General features: G+C 43.5%; 1 non-coding gene across 1 annotated transcript; it reads left to right on the top strand.

Moving 5' to 3' along the window:
* Positions 1-14,407: 14,407 nt before the first annotated feature.
* Positions 14,408-14,497, top strand: TRNAY-GUA (transfer RNA tyrosine (anticodon GUA)). The gene is given in 2 exon segments: positions 14,408-14,444; positions 14,462-14,497. It is a non-coding gene; the product is annotated as a tRNA-Tyr (tRNA).
* The last annotated feature ends 173 nt before the right edge of the window (positions 14,498-14,670 follow it).

Here is a 14,670-nt window from a genome sequence, read left to right as displayed (position 1 = left end):
GAATGCCTTTCTATCCCATCCCTCACAGGAGGGGGCAGGGTTTGCTGGCAGCCTTGCAGATGGGAAGGCGGATGCCCGTCCCAATGCTTGAGTGCCGAGGTGTTCAAGTAAAGGGATGTGGGGAGTGAGGGAGGGTTTTTAAAGACCAACTAGCCCCCTTCTCCTTTTGGCTCTGTTGTCTTCTGGCACCATCCAGTCCAACAATTCAGATTAGGTACAGCTGGTCACATCCGTTTGGGGTAGAATAGAATTGTTGCCCCTTTAGCTATATTGGCTGCAAGCCAAGCCCCCCCGCACCCCCACCCATTTAGTCTGCTCTGGAGGTTGCAGGAATAGGATTCACACAAGCCCTAGCAGACTGAGCTGGGGCAGATTTTCAGGCAGGTGTGGCTGAGGTTGGTTGAGTAGTACGTATAAAGCTTAGGTGAGCACTCTGAGCCATCAGTTAATAAGGTGAAGGGATAAACCTCAGACCAGAATCTTGGGCTACAATGCCTTTATGGGGCTGGGATGTGAACCCATTGAGATGTGCCATTAGCTTTAATCCAAAGACCTCATGACTTGTTGGGAGATAGGACATGGTACGTCTTCCAGCACTGCCAGAAGGAGAAGCCATGCCAGCAAACAATTTGACAACCTGGGGATTGGAACCAGGGTGGTCTTTCCTGAAAAGTCAGGAATGTCCAGCCAAAGGAGGGTTTGGCTTCTGAATCCCATTGAGTGCCTGCATTGCAAAAACAGGTATGGTGGACTATGTTCTGTGCCCTTGACCACTGCAGATACTAATTGGATGTAAATCAGTAAAAGTTGGCCTTTGATTATCCTAACCAATGTTGTCTCCCCTTATTCTGTGTCTGCTTGCAGAGACATAGGAGTGCTGGGGGAAAGCTGGTTTGTAAACGAAGGGGATATTCAAAACTGGGTGACTGTGTGAAAAGCAAACAAATGGAAGTGAGCAGTTTGTGGAACTATGCTCTGCTCTCAAGGGGTTGATAATGCTTCCAGGCATATTTGTGTTGCTTTTGTTTTTTGAAGCAAAACTTGCCCCGAGCCCAGCAGGATAAAAATCTGAATACCAGTAACACCTATTGCAGGCTGGCTGATTCTTATTTAACATACAGGCTTCATACTTGGAAGATGATGTATTGATGACCAGATGTTAATTTTCATTAGTAGTAGTCTATGTAATTCTACATCAAATAGTTATTATAGAATCAGTGTTAATGTATAGTGAAACTCAGTATAAAAGTCAGTGATAGTATTTTAACAGCTCTTAAATGTTTTACTAGATTGCTTATTAATTTTAATTGTTTTTCAGCTTGATGCTGAAGTTGTACCTAATTATCAGTAGTAGAATACCTTGGTTTAAGACAAGTTAGACTTAAAATTTTGTCCTCCCTTCAACGAGGATTCGATGGCTACGTGAAACAGATAGGCAAGGGTGCATCTCTATCTGGCTGTTTTTTCTCCTCCTAAGCACAGTTCCCCAAATAGAGGCTCTCTGTATTCGGTGTGGTTGTTAAACTCCTCCAAGCTACACACACTGTTTACCACATAGTGCTGCAGCCAGGTGATGATTGCCAAGTGGTCACATACCTGGATGGCTGCATTTTATAAACAAGGATTTGATGTCGTTGAACTGAACTAAACTCTTTGTCATGCTCCAACATTTGGGCAGCTTGGTACTGAACATAATCCTTAATGGCTATCCCTACATTTTTGAAACCAAGATTGGACCCCATTGCTGACATGTGAAAATAGGTTTTCCCTCATATTGCCATTAGAATCATTACATCTAGTCCTTTGAGCTGTTATCTTCATCTTTTTAAAAGTTGCTTTGAAAATGGGATATAAATGTAATATCTTGGTGCATTGATATATATATGGCTGGAACACGAAGCCAAGTTATCTGTGGTGCAAACACCTGTTCTGTAAAGATGTAAGAAGGGTTTGTCTTGTTTGAATGTTCTCTATTCTGCATGCCTAATGAATATAGTGATCCTACACATACACAGATTTGTTACCAATTTCATTTGCAAGTTCTGAGAATTTCATTTTTTATTTCCTGGCCATGTACATTCATCAGGTTCCTCTATAAGTTAGTAATTAAATAAGAACTTGTGATTTTCATACTTCCTTCAGCTGACCATATTGGAAACTCTGTCCTATTTTTAGAAACCATAACTCATGAGTCTGCATGAAATGTTCAAAATAGCAATGACCATAATTTATGAGTTACAAGAGTGTCTCTCCCTCCCCTGCCCCCCTCCCACCAAAGGCTTATCTACAAAGTTTATTGAAAATTATGCTATAACTTTTAAAAGAGTTTTAAAATAACTTTTAAAATGTTTTAAGGCTAGGTCCCTTCAACTTGAGCGTACTGTGTAAAGTGGTTTATATGATTCAGCCTTATTTAAAGCAAATAACCAAGAAATAGTTGTTGCACATCAGCTAGACTTAAAATTCTCATGAGTGAGAAATACTGCAAGATGAAATATTGCTGGCTTAGAAAAATCTTGGTTATAACTAATACTTGCTAACACTACTTGTGTTTAATAACAGTTTAAATGGTTTGATATTTTGGCACTTTTCAATTTCAGTATGAATTTTATTTTATGTCATATTTTATGTGAGAGCATATGTCACAAAACTGTAATTATTAGTTTTTCAGGTTCTGTACTGATGATTCCCCACCATGAGAACCAGGAACTTTGAAGTCTGGAATACAGAAAATAGTCACTGATGTGACCAGAAACAAGTTGGAAAATTTACTTAGGTCCCAACGGTGGATTTTGCATTTAGTTGGGAACTCCCAATGACTATTTCACAAGCATGTGCCTGCACTAATACTTGATTGTTAATGGAATCTTGGCTCTATAGGAAGAGAGCATAGTTTGCCTAATAAAATAAAATTAGTTAAAACTGCTGTTCTCATTTTCAACATTGTTTTTGATTGACTGGCAGATGTTAATAGGAATGATTGAACCGGAATGGTATCCTAATGAATGTGTATTGCTGGACTTAGAGTGCATTGTATGAACAAGGTCTAAATATTTGTAAGAGTGGTTATTTCCATTTCTCAGCATGAGTTCTTCATGTGGTGTATTTTTTTATTGCCTGAATTGAAATGTCAGCTTCAGCTAAGCTGCCAGAATGGTCACATGTTCCAATCTTATAAATGAAAATCAGTGACTGAGGCAATGAAAAAAGGTTGCTGAAACAAAATATAAAAGTCATCATAGATAAATAGCCATTTAATAGGTTTATTAACATGCTAATAATGAAGTTTCCTAAATTTCTCATTGTACCATCCTAAGCAGAGTTGGGTTTAAAAGGGTGTGACCAAGAATACAGAATGTCCAAAAGTCTTTTAGTCTAGGACTTTTTGTTATCAAGGAAAGAGAAGAGACTACACAAAAACTGCTGAATACATGGTTCTCAGTCCAGTGAGGGAGAAGAGATACACTGAAGAAACTAAGGGAAACGGAATGGTTACTTCCTTTGTGATTTATTGTAAGGGTCAGGTACTGCTCATTGTGAAAATTTTATTTTACAAGAACAGTTATTGTTTACCTTTGATATCAATATGAATGCAGCAAAATGTGCCAGCATGGTATTGTTACTCAAATAGGAGGGTCTCCTTGCGAGTTGAAGGGAATTAGCATGCAAAGAGAGGCAGCGAAAGGCGGGTAACTTAGCAAGATCACCTATGTATACGAGGATTGTCCTTTCTAGAGAACTCTTTTAATAACGAAGATGTTCAATCAAAAGGGGTTTTTATTGAAAATAATAAAAGTCAGCTGCACACAACACACACACAGAGCTAACTGGAAAACAATGAGGAAAATGGGATAGAGTTTGAGGGATTAGGTGATAGTTACCATCCAGAAGAGAGCATCTGGGAGAGAGAGGGTTGAGTGACCAGTGCTTCAATGCAGAAAGAGCTCAGACAGAAGTCTGTGGGTGGATACTGGATCTGAGGGCATGCATACAACTATGGCAGAGGAACAGTCCAATTATACTGTGGAACATACCCTGGGGCATGATTCCGTCTCCTGCCCCCAAAATAATAACTTAATGGCCGTCTCCACAGTGAGACAAAAGAGCTAGAAGCCTGTCTCTGGGGGGGGGGGGTGAGACAATAAAACTGGGAAGGTTTAATAAAGTTCCTGGGTGAAACTAAACTTATCAGTGATAATTGATGACCTGCAATGGATAGGTGGGTAAGGCTATCAGAGCCCTGAATCACCTGAAAATGGGAGCGTGAATAAGGGAAGATCAGTGGGGTATGTTAAGGTGATTAATTCAGGAACTCTAGGAACTTTGCACATCTCTGGGGCATGGGGGCTGAAAGCTGGTCTTGCCTGGAATCTCACGTGCTAGTAATTGTCCATCTCCCCAGCGGGATCTGGCTTTCATTTTTCTGCCTAGTTGGGCAGCATGTTCTGTGTTTAAACATACAGAGAGGGGCTTATGATATTGCCATGTTCATAAGCCTTCTTACTATCGTGAGGGCAAATCTGACCCCTAACAGTATAGTGGTTAGAGTGTTGGGCTAGGATTTGGGAGACACAGGTTCCAATCCCCATTCTATCATGGGAGCTTGTTGGGTTCCCTTGAGCCAGTCACACTCTCTCAGCCTAACCTACCCCATAGGGTTGTTGTGAAGATAAAATTGAGAAAAGGACAATGATGTGGGTCTTCATTGGAGAGAAAAAAAGGGGTATAAATGAAGTAAATAAATGAAAATGAGATTCCTGAGTGATGCCTCTCCACAGGCAGTAATACATACTGACGTGAAGTAACATAAATTGCCTTTAAGATGGCAAATGAAGAAGCTGATTTATCATAGAGTTGCATGCATAGCTGCATGTGTTTACAAGCAGATTTTAGGCTTCTTCCTTTTATCTGATACACTTAAAAATACTGAGTAGAACAGAAAACATTTACAGTGGAGAAAAGCAAATAGCAATTATATCTCAGCAATTATAAGAACTAGAAACTTTAAAAAAGAATGATGAGAACTAAAAGGGCATGGAGCAGCCTTCTGTTGCTGTCTGTCCTCCTCCTGGCTTCATCCCCCAGAAAGACAATGACCGACAAGTTTCATCTTCAAGACTAGTTCTTAACGTTGAACAAATTTGATAAGTACGGATATTGTCTGGCCATTGGATGAACTCATGTCATTTTAATGGACAGATATTCACTTGTCTTCTACTGCAACCATTAGTAATTGATAGTTTTATCCTGGAGACTAATGAGAGCCCATCATACAAAGACAGGATTAAGGAAAGATCCAGTTTATTAGCTAAGCATCAAGTTTTGATTATTTAGAGTTATGTTAGGTAGGATAGTAAGAACTTCCCATTTTAAGGGTTATTTCTGCAATGACCAATTATTATACAAATTGATTACATGCTAGTGTAGACAGAACACAATAAACTAAATAATCTAGTGCATATTTTGTCTGGTGGTGTCTTGTATAGGCTCGTATGGCCCCCCAATCCAATTCCACTGCTGGATTAAAGCTGCCATTGACACTGCTGCTCTTCAAGCAGCATAAACGTGGTATGCAAGAGCAGGCTTGTACCTCTGCAGGCAATGTGATATCAGGAGACATTTGGTCCCACTTTGGCCTTCTAAAAGCCAACAACACCTGATGATTTTTTCCTTCCTATAGTATTATGAAAGGATAGCCCAGGTAAACCCGATCTTATCAGATGTCAGGAGCTAAGCAAGGTTAGCCTTGCTTAGTAATTGGATTGGAGACCTCTAACAAAGACCAGGGATGCAGAGGCAGGTGGCAATGGCAAACCACCTGTTAGTCTCTTGCCGTGAAAACCCCACCATGGATCACCATAAGTCAGCTGTGACTTGATGGAACCCTCTCCCACCACCAACACTATGAAAGAGCACTGGTGCATTTTCAGTACCAGGTAGGGTACCTCTTTGCCAAAAATATGTTTTATAATAATATGTTTTAGAATTTGAGTCCTCAAGAATTAGTTTCTATTTCCCCCTCAGGGCCTGTACAGGAGGGGCCTCACTTTGGTGTTGGTTATAGTGTGTGTTAGTGTTCTGTCCCAGTTAGAAACAATAAAGGAACTGTATGTGTAAGGGTGACAGGTTCTCCTGTGTGTTGACTACAGAGAATGATATGAAGGGTAAACTGAAGCAAGCTAGGTAAGCTCATCTCTTCCCTACCCACCATGTTTAGAGGACACTATGTTACTTTTAGTATCCAAAGCTTAGCAGTAATACTTGCCAGAGCCTGTCATTATTGGCATATATACCATCCATTCATAAGAATACCTGCTTTCTACATATATTGTTATCACTGAGTAAATGAAAGAGAGGAGAGAAGTTCTTTAGTTTAGTTTAGTTTAGTTTAGTTTAGTTTAGTTTAGTTTAGTTTAGTTTAGTTTAGTTTAGTTTAGTTTATTCGGTGTTTAACTCGCCCTCCCCACAAGTGGGCTCAGGACGGGGTACAACAGTCATAAAGTACAATTACATAGCAGATTCTACAATAAAATTCAGCAATTAAAATTATATATATACAAAAACCTGATATAGTTGGCTACACATTCCTGCCCCCAGCATACAAACAGGGTAGACAGACACACGAGCTGTACTTGAATACCAGAGACCGGTGGGAGGCTCAATGATGGTCCTGACGCTGGCCTCAACCGTAAGCCTGGTGGAACATCTCCGTCTTGCAGGCCCACCGAAATGACACAAGATCCTGGTGGACCCGAGTGTCCTCAGACAGAGAGTTCCACCAGGTTGAGGCCAGGACCGAAAAGGCCCTGGCTCTGGTTGAGGCCTAACGAGCCTCCCTAGGGCTAGGGATCACCAGTAAGTTCATACCTGCTGAACGAAGTGCTCTCCGGGGCACATACGAGGAGAGACAGTCCCTCAGGTATGCTGGTCCCAATCCATTTAGGGCTTTAAAGGTTAAAACCAACACCTTGAAATGGATCCAGAATTCCACGGGGAGCCAGTGAAGCTGATGTAGGATTCGTGTAACATGTGTCCTGGATTGGGGTAATATGTGTCATTGGCTGAATCCACACACCCGCGGAGCGTCCCGGTGTTGCGCTAAATGTTCGCTAAACACCCGGAAGTGTAGCGTCTTTCTAGCACGATTCTAGCGAATCGCGCTGGAAAGACGCTACACTTCCGGGTGTTTAGCGAACATTTAGCGCAACACCGGGACGCTCCGTGGGTGTGTGGATTCAGCCCTGGTGTAATATGTGTCCTTTGCCCAAGAAGGAATAATACTTCCACATCAAAAATAGTTTTTGGGATTTTAAATGCTTTTGTCAATATTTTGCTGAAATCTGTTGCTATTTAGAGCTCTGTTCATGTTATAGTGAATGCACATACTACCTGCCTGTAGGTGAGTACACCTATTTATAAGGAAGAGCCAATGTGTGATCATTTTGCAAATGAAACCCGTACCTTGATATATATGGGATTTCAACCACATGTTCAACAGTTCATGTGTTGAACATAATATGAGAATTACTCAACAGATGTATTTCACTGTATATGGGTTATGCATAAATTCACTGTAACTTGTGAACAGGACTAAACTTGAACCGAATTGTCATGTAGTTTGGCATTGGTAGTTTGCCATGCCAAGGAAAGATATTCATAGAACAGGGATAGATTTCCATCAGATTACAGACTTGTATTAAAGGTTGTTTTAGCTTTGTAACTACTGTTCTGCTGAACTTCTGTAATCTTATCTGAAGACTTAGAGAAAGGTAAATGCTAAGGTTTCTTATGTGTAAGGAAAGTACATAATTTGGGTTCCATTGTAGCTGGTTTAAAAGTTGTAATTTTTAGAGGATAAATAATTATCTGGAGCAGAACATTTTTCCTGGTCTTGTGGCCCTTCCTGTTTTGGTGTGTTCTTGGGGGAGCACAAACAAAATGAGTAAGATGATTTATTAATGGCCTGATTCTAGACAATAAGTCTGCAAACTTGCAGTTAAATAGAATTCTAAATCAAAGTGGAAAATTACAGTGATGTATCATCAATATATCTTTTTTTCAGAGTTATTTTTATTTTATTAATATAAATAAAAGCCCATAGAAAGGGCAGAAAACAAGAATAAAGAAAAAGTAGGAAAAAGAAAATAGCAAAGAAAGCTTACAAGCAAGAGAAGAGAAAGGGGGGAAAAGAAAAAAGAGAAAAAGAAAACAGAACTTGAAACTTAGAAAACGAACAATAATACATATTTCATTTCCATTATTCTCTACAACACTTGTCTTATTTTAACAGTTACAATCTCTCCAAAATTTTCTTTTCCACTACTGCCTCTCTTCTATTTGTTTTATATTCTCACATTTTTTATATTCCCCATTATCTTCTTAATGATCAAACCCACAAATCAAGTCATTATTTCTCATATATTATCAATATATCTAACAAGTGTAATTTCTCCTCTCTCCCATCATGTCCTTTTCCCCTTCACTGCCCCCCATAGCCTCTCCCCCTTTTCCTGCTTGCTTCTCTCCTTCCTACCCACCTTTGTCTGTCCCCCTGTCTTCAGCTCAACCCACCCTGGCCGCCTATCCCCTATGGCCTAGTTGAAGGGTGGAGAACATGTAGGGACTTTCAGGAGGTACTTCACCTTTCCCTGTTTCCCCTTCCTCACACTATTTTCTCTTTCTCTCCTCCTGACAACCACCATATGCTCACCTTTCCCTACATCCTTCTTTCCTTCAAACTCACTAAACTACTAACCTTTTATCTGCCCCCATCTTCACCTTTATTTCTTAATTTACTTCATTTATATATTGCATTTGTCCACAATGGGGACCCAAAGCAGCTTACACCATTTGCCTTGCCTCTATATTATCCTCACAACAACCTTGAGTGATATGTTAGGCTGAGAGTGTGTGATTGGATCAAAGACACCCAGTGAGTTACCACAGCAGAGTGGTGATTTGAATCTGGGTCTCCTAGATCCTACTCTCAAACTCTAACCACTTTACTATGCTGGTGGGGGCAGGGGGAGGCTGCTTTTGAACAGTAGCATTCAGCCAAGCCTGGGTGAGTCATGCAAGTGATGCAGTATCAAGTTGCTTAGTGGTTGCTTCTGTGCCTGGTCCCAATGAGTCCTGCCTCAAAGTCCAAAACAGCCCTCAAAAGGGCCCTGCCACTTCCCCCTGCCATTTCCTGATAGAAACTAAACCTGGAATACTGGCTAAACTGTTATGGTTGCCTGTCAACAGCCACTGAGGGCATCTGGTTAAAGCTACAGCTGCTCTTTTTACCATTTTGCGTTTTTAAAAAATCCCCCAGTGTGTTTTTTTTCCTGCAAACTTGGGGCACTTTCACATGTGTAGGAAGATTTGTCTTGCCTGTTTATGGTAAATATAGCTGAAGATGGGACAGGGTAAATGATTGGTTGGTGGGAAGGAGAATAAGAAGCAGGGAAAATTGAGGATGGAGGTTGCTGAGTGGAGGAAAAGAAGAAATAGTGCGGAAAATAGGAAGAAAGGTGAAATAAGATGACCCGTGCAAGTCCCTTGTGCGTTCCCCACCATGCAACTAGGCCAGGCCCAGCAGGCAGCAACTTACAATGGGGCCAGATTTTCCTAGGTAGAGGCTGAGGGAGTTGGGGGAAAGAAAGCCTGAAGACAGATACAGATCCATTGGCTGGTAGGTGGGAAGGAGAGAAGGAAGCAGGAAAAGAAAAACAGTGTTTCCTACCTGTAACTGTTGTTCGTCAAGTGTCTTCTGTGCAAATACACATTGGGACTGTGCATGCACAGGCCGGCTGCGGAGAGATTTTTCTAGCTTAAAATCTGTTAAAGGGGATACGCGCCCATACTGCGCCTGCGCAGTAGCGTTCCCGCCAAAACGCAGTTGCTAGGGCGAGCATCCCTGACATTCCCTCAGTTCACCTGGGCTGCTGGAGAGCAAGTCAGGATAATTAAATAACACTCACAGTGGGGCAGGCGGGAGGGAATGTGTGTCTGCGCAGAAGACACTTGACAAACAACAGTTACAGGTAGGAAACACTGTTTTTCGTCGTCATCCTTCTGTGTAGCCCCACATTGGGAGTATAGCAAGCTACTCACCAACAGGGGCGGGTGTGAGTGATCAATTGAACAAGGACTGTAAGACAGCTGTTCCAGCCGCTGATCCTCGTCTTGCATTCACATCCACAGAGTCAGGGGTGGTGCCAGGGTTTTTTGTGTTTGTGGCGGGTGGCTGTGATGGTGCGCAAGTGTCCTCCGAGCTTTCCCGCTCAGTTGCCTGCGCTGCCACAGATGCCTGCCCATGGCTACTGTGCCTGGCCGGGGGCGTGTGCTGGTGGCGGCAGTGGTGGCGCAGGGTGGGAGGGATAGGAGGCTGCAGCTCTGTGGCATGCGCTCCCGCCCCCCGCACCTCCTCCGGCACTCCCTCTGGCACCCCGCGCCTGAGGCCACCGCCTACCTGGCCTCAATGGGCGCGGCCCTGCACAGAGTAATGCTTGATGAAAGTATCAGGCAAAGACTAGGTTGCAGCTTGGCAGACGTCCCAAAGAGGAATTCCCCACAGAAAAGCAGCAGAAGCAGCCTGGGCTCGAGTGGAATGGGCTCTCACCAAAAAGGGACACTGAGTACCAGTCTGTCGATAACACAGTTTAATCGCAGAGACAATCCAGTGAGACAGAGATTGGGAGGACACCGCCAACCCTTTGCGTGTGCCAGCATAACAGACAAACAGGGAAGATGATTTCCTAAAGCTCTTTGTTCTATGCAAATAATACAATAAAGCTCGTTTGAGATCCAAGGTGTGTAGTGCTTGTTCTGCAGGCGAAGTGGGGTTTGGAAAACAACCTGGCAGATCTACCTTCTGTTGTAAGTAAAATTTTGATACCACTTTGGGTTGGAACTCAATACTAGTGTGCAATATTACCTTTTGGGGGAAAAATTGCAAAAATGGAGGGTCAGTGCGTAGAGCAGTAAGTTCTCCCACCCGCTTGGAAGATGTAATGGCTACCAAGAATGCCACCTTCAGCTTATTTCCACACCTCTATTTACGAGGGTCATAGACAATGACAACCTCCATTTCATATGTGGAGATACAGTCTTCGAGTATACAGTGTTACCCTTTGGTCTGGCTTCTGCCCCTTGTGTCTTCACGAAATATATGGCAGTCGTGGTAGCTTTTCTACGCTCTAAGGGTTGCACGATTTACCCTTACTTAGATGATTGGCTGCTGGTGGGTCCCACGGTAGACTCCCTTCGTGGCCACATTGGCCATTATATCTACATTATCCCAACTTGGCCTCCTGATTAATTGGGAAAAGTCCATTCTTATCCCTTCCAGGACAATTCGTTTTATTGGGGTCCAGTTTGACTCCCTGCAAGGCAGGGCATTTTTGCCCCAGGATAGGCTTCAAATGTTGCATTCTTTGGCGCATTTTTTCATATCCAACCGTTATCAGTCAGCCCTTATGATCCAGACCTTGTTAGGGCAGATGGCGTCAACCACCGCTGTAGTGTTCTTTGCACGGCTTCGCATGAGCCCTTGCAGAACTGGTTTGTCTGTAAATATAACCCGCTGACAATGAGTCAACAGCGGCGGTTCTCCATTCCTAGAATGATTGTTATATCACTTTTTTGGTGGACTGTCCACGATAATTTGGGCAGTGGATGTACATTTGGTCCCTTTTTGGCAGAGGTGATGGTCTCTACTGATGCCTCTACCTTGGGTTGGAGTGGACATTGTGGTGCATTGTCAGTTCAGGATACATGGTCCCCTGCAGAAGCTGCCCTACATATCAATGTTCTGTAACTTAGGGCGATCCATTACTCCCTTGCTTCTCTTGCAGGTATCCTTCGCAACAGATGGGTGCAGGTCCTCTTGGACAACATGACAGCCTGTTATTATTTGAATAAGCAAGGGGGAATGGCATCGCTCAAGCTCCGTGCCGAAGCCACAACCCTATGGGAGTAGGCTTTGTGCAACAACGTCTATCCCCAGGCCATGCACATTGCCGGGACAATAAACACCACAGCCGATCTACTCAGCAGGGTGTTCCTAGAACAGCACAAATGGTCTCTGCAGACAAAATACCTCACCCAGGTCTTCCTCAAGTGGGGCTTTCCCTCGATAGACCTCTTTGCTACAAGACACAACAAGAAGGCCTGCAATTTTTGCTCCAGGGCGGGTGTGGACCCTCTTTCATTGTGAGATGCATTTCAGATCCTATGGTCCCCGGGGTTTTTCTATGCCTTCTCTTCCACCCCCCTTCTGCACAAGGTGCTCTGCAGAATTCGAGCCTTCAAGACCCACTGTGTTCTGGCTGCCTCTTATTGGCCCCGTCAGACAAAGGACAAGATGACCCTCGTAAATAGAGATGTGGAAATAAGCATCCTTCAGGTCGATAATGGCAAACCAAACACTGACCTCCAGGAGCTCTACGACTTTAGCCAGGGTCAGCATCTGGAACCTCTGGAAGGCTGAGCGGACGGTATCAGGGCAGGTGCTACTTGACGCTGGAAAGCCCCTGCCGCAGATTGGAGCCAAGCAACAAAATCTTGCCAACAGGCCAAGTTCCCTATCCCCGGTACGGGCTGATGGGGGGGGGGAGTTGGAGGAAGTACCACAGCGGGCTGTTGAGGCTACTGCACTGGATGAGGCAGAACCGATGGCTGTCTGGTTGGAACCGACATACGGAGGAAAGCGGGATCCGGAGGCAAAGATTGCTCAAAAGAGAGGATCGGTTCAGTCAAGTCTGGAACCGCAGGGAAGTCATCATCCCCAACTTGCAGGATCGGAGTGCGGGGAGGTGAAGGTGTGTGGAGAAGCTCCAAGACCTCCTCCTCCGGAATGGTAGGCAGAGGGGGAGGACCGACCCCAATCACTCTTGGAAGTAGACATTGAGCGCTTCCTATGCTTCGTCTTAGCCTTAGCCTTCTCTGGTGGGGGCTCCGAAGAAGCCTGGACAGTAGTAGTTGATTCCGAAGATGAACACTTCTTCTAACGGGACCCCAGATCACTTGTCCCAGGTTGGGATGGAGACTTGGCTGGAACCGAAGGGGGCTTAGTCGGATCCGAAGATCTCGAGGCCGCAGGCAAAGCCGTAGGATCAGGAGACTGGCCTTTCTCTACGGACTGTTTCCCCAGCTGCGTCTTAGGAGGCAGAAGGTTCGATTCCCACAGGAACGCTTTTAAGCAGGCATCCCTATCATTTCTCGCCTTGGATGTAAACCCTTGGCAGATCGAACAACAGGGAACATTATGACCCTCACCCAGACAAAACAGGCAGAGATCATGGCCATCAAGTTGAGTCATTATGGTGCCACAGCGTTGACACTTCTTGAAAAGTGACTGAGACATTTTAGCAAAGAAATCACTATACCAATTAGAAGATCACTAGAAAGGAACCTCTCTCGACGGCGGCAAAAGAAGAACTGTGGGAATGTCGGAGACACTCGCCCTAGCAACCGTTTTTTGGTGGGAACGCTACTGCGCAGGCAGGAACGCTACTGCGCAGGCGCAGTACGGGCAAGCGTCCCCTTTAACAGATTTTAAGCTAGAAAAATCTCTCCGCGGCCTGCCTGCGCGTGCACAGTCCCAATGTGGGGCTGCACAGAAGGATGACCATGAACTTTAGGCTATAAGGCTTTCAGGAAAGGGAAGAAAGAAAAAAAAGTGTGTGTGTGTGTGGGGGGGAAATGTGATCCCATAAGTTCTTGTGGATCACTACTTGAAATTATTTCATTTGCTAGATGCCTAATTGCAAAGTGGCTGGTATTTTAACCATAGAAGACAAGTGGCTCCAAATGATGTTGCGGGTGACTGAAGAAACAATGGTATTAAACCACTGCTAATTAAATGTATCCTCTAGTTTACTTAACCCCTTCCAGACTCCTTTAGTTACAATGAAAGTAAGTAAATACTAGTGGATTTAAGATGAGTTGGGTACCATACATTTTTGTTTACAAAGCTTAACTTTCCAGTTAGCTGAGCTTTGGCGAGAAGCTTTCTTTCCTTATTGTGTGACAGAAAATTCATAAGTATTTAATTTAAAAAGGGGGGAACCTGCATTAGAGAAAAGTCATTTTCTCAGAAGGAAATGGTTAATTTCTCTTGCTTTTTGAATTCTACATAGTCTTTAAAACAAACGAAGCGTTACAACACCGCTTGAAAATATCGATCAGCCCTACCCCATGCATTCAGAAACAAATTCCACTGACATCAATGCAGTTGACATCACAGAAAGCGTACGTTTAAGATATTTTAGAAATATTGATCACTGTTTCATGACTTGTCGAGACATGTTTGGAGGCAGTTACTATGGCTGATATTTCTTTTCAAACATGTTAAATTTTAGCCCGTATTGTTGTCGATAGACACTCTATATAGAGAATATGCTCCAGTTTTTCTATAGTCCCTTCGATAGCTCAGCTGGTAGAGCGGAGGACTGTAGAGAAACTATAAGTAGTAATCCTTAGGTCGCTGGTTCGATTCCGGCTCGAAGGAGACACAATTTTGTTTTATGTGAATGTATATTTAACTTTTGTGTGGCTTCCTCTCTTCCTGTAGACCCCCCTCGCTTAATGTTGGGTCCACCATCTAGTCACTTTCATTTAGGTACATTTTTTCTGAGAGACTCGGAGGGAAGGATAGCCGACTTGTGTGCAAGCAGCCAAGCG

The sequence above is a fragment of the Eublepharis macularius genome, chromosome 7 (genome assembly GCF_028583425.1).
Source record: "Eublepharis macularius isolate TG4126 chromosome 7, MPM_Emac_v1.0, whole genome shotgun sequence".
Classification (NCBI taxonomy): domain Eukaryota; kingdom Metazoa; phylum Chordata; class Lepidosauria; order Squamata; family Eublepharidae; genus Eublepharis; species Eublepharis macularius.
The sequence above is the reverse complement of the archived record's forward strand: the minus strand, read 5'-3'. Positions and strand labels throughout refer to the sequence as shown.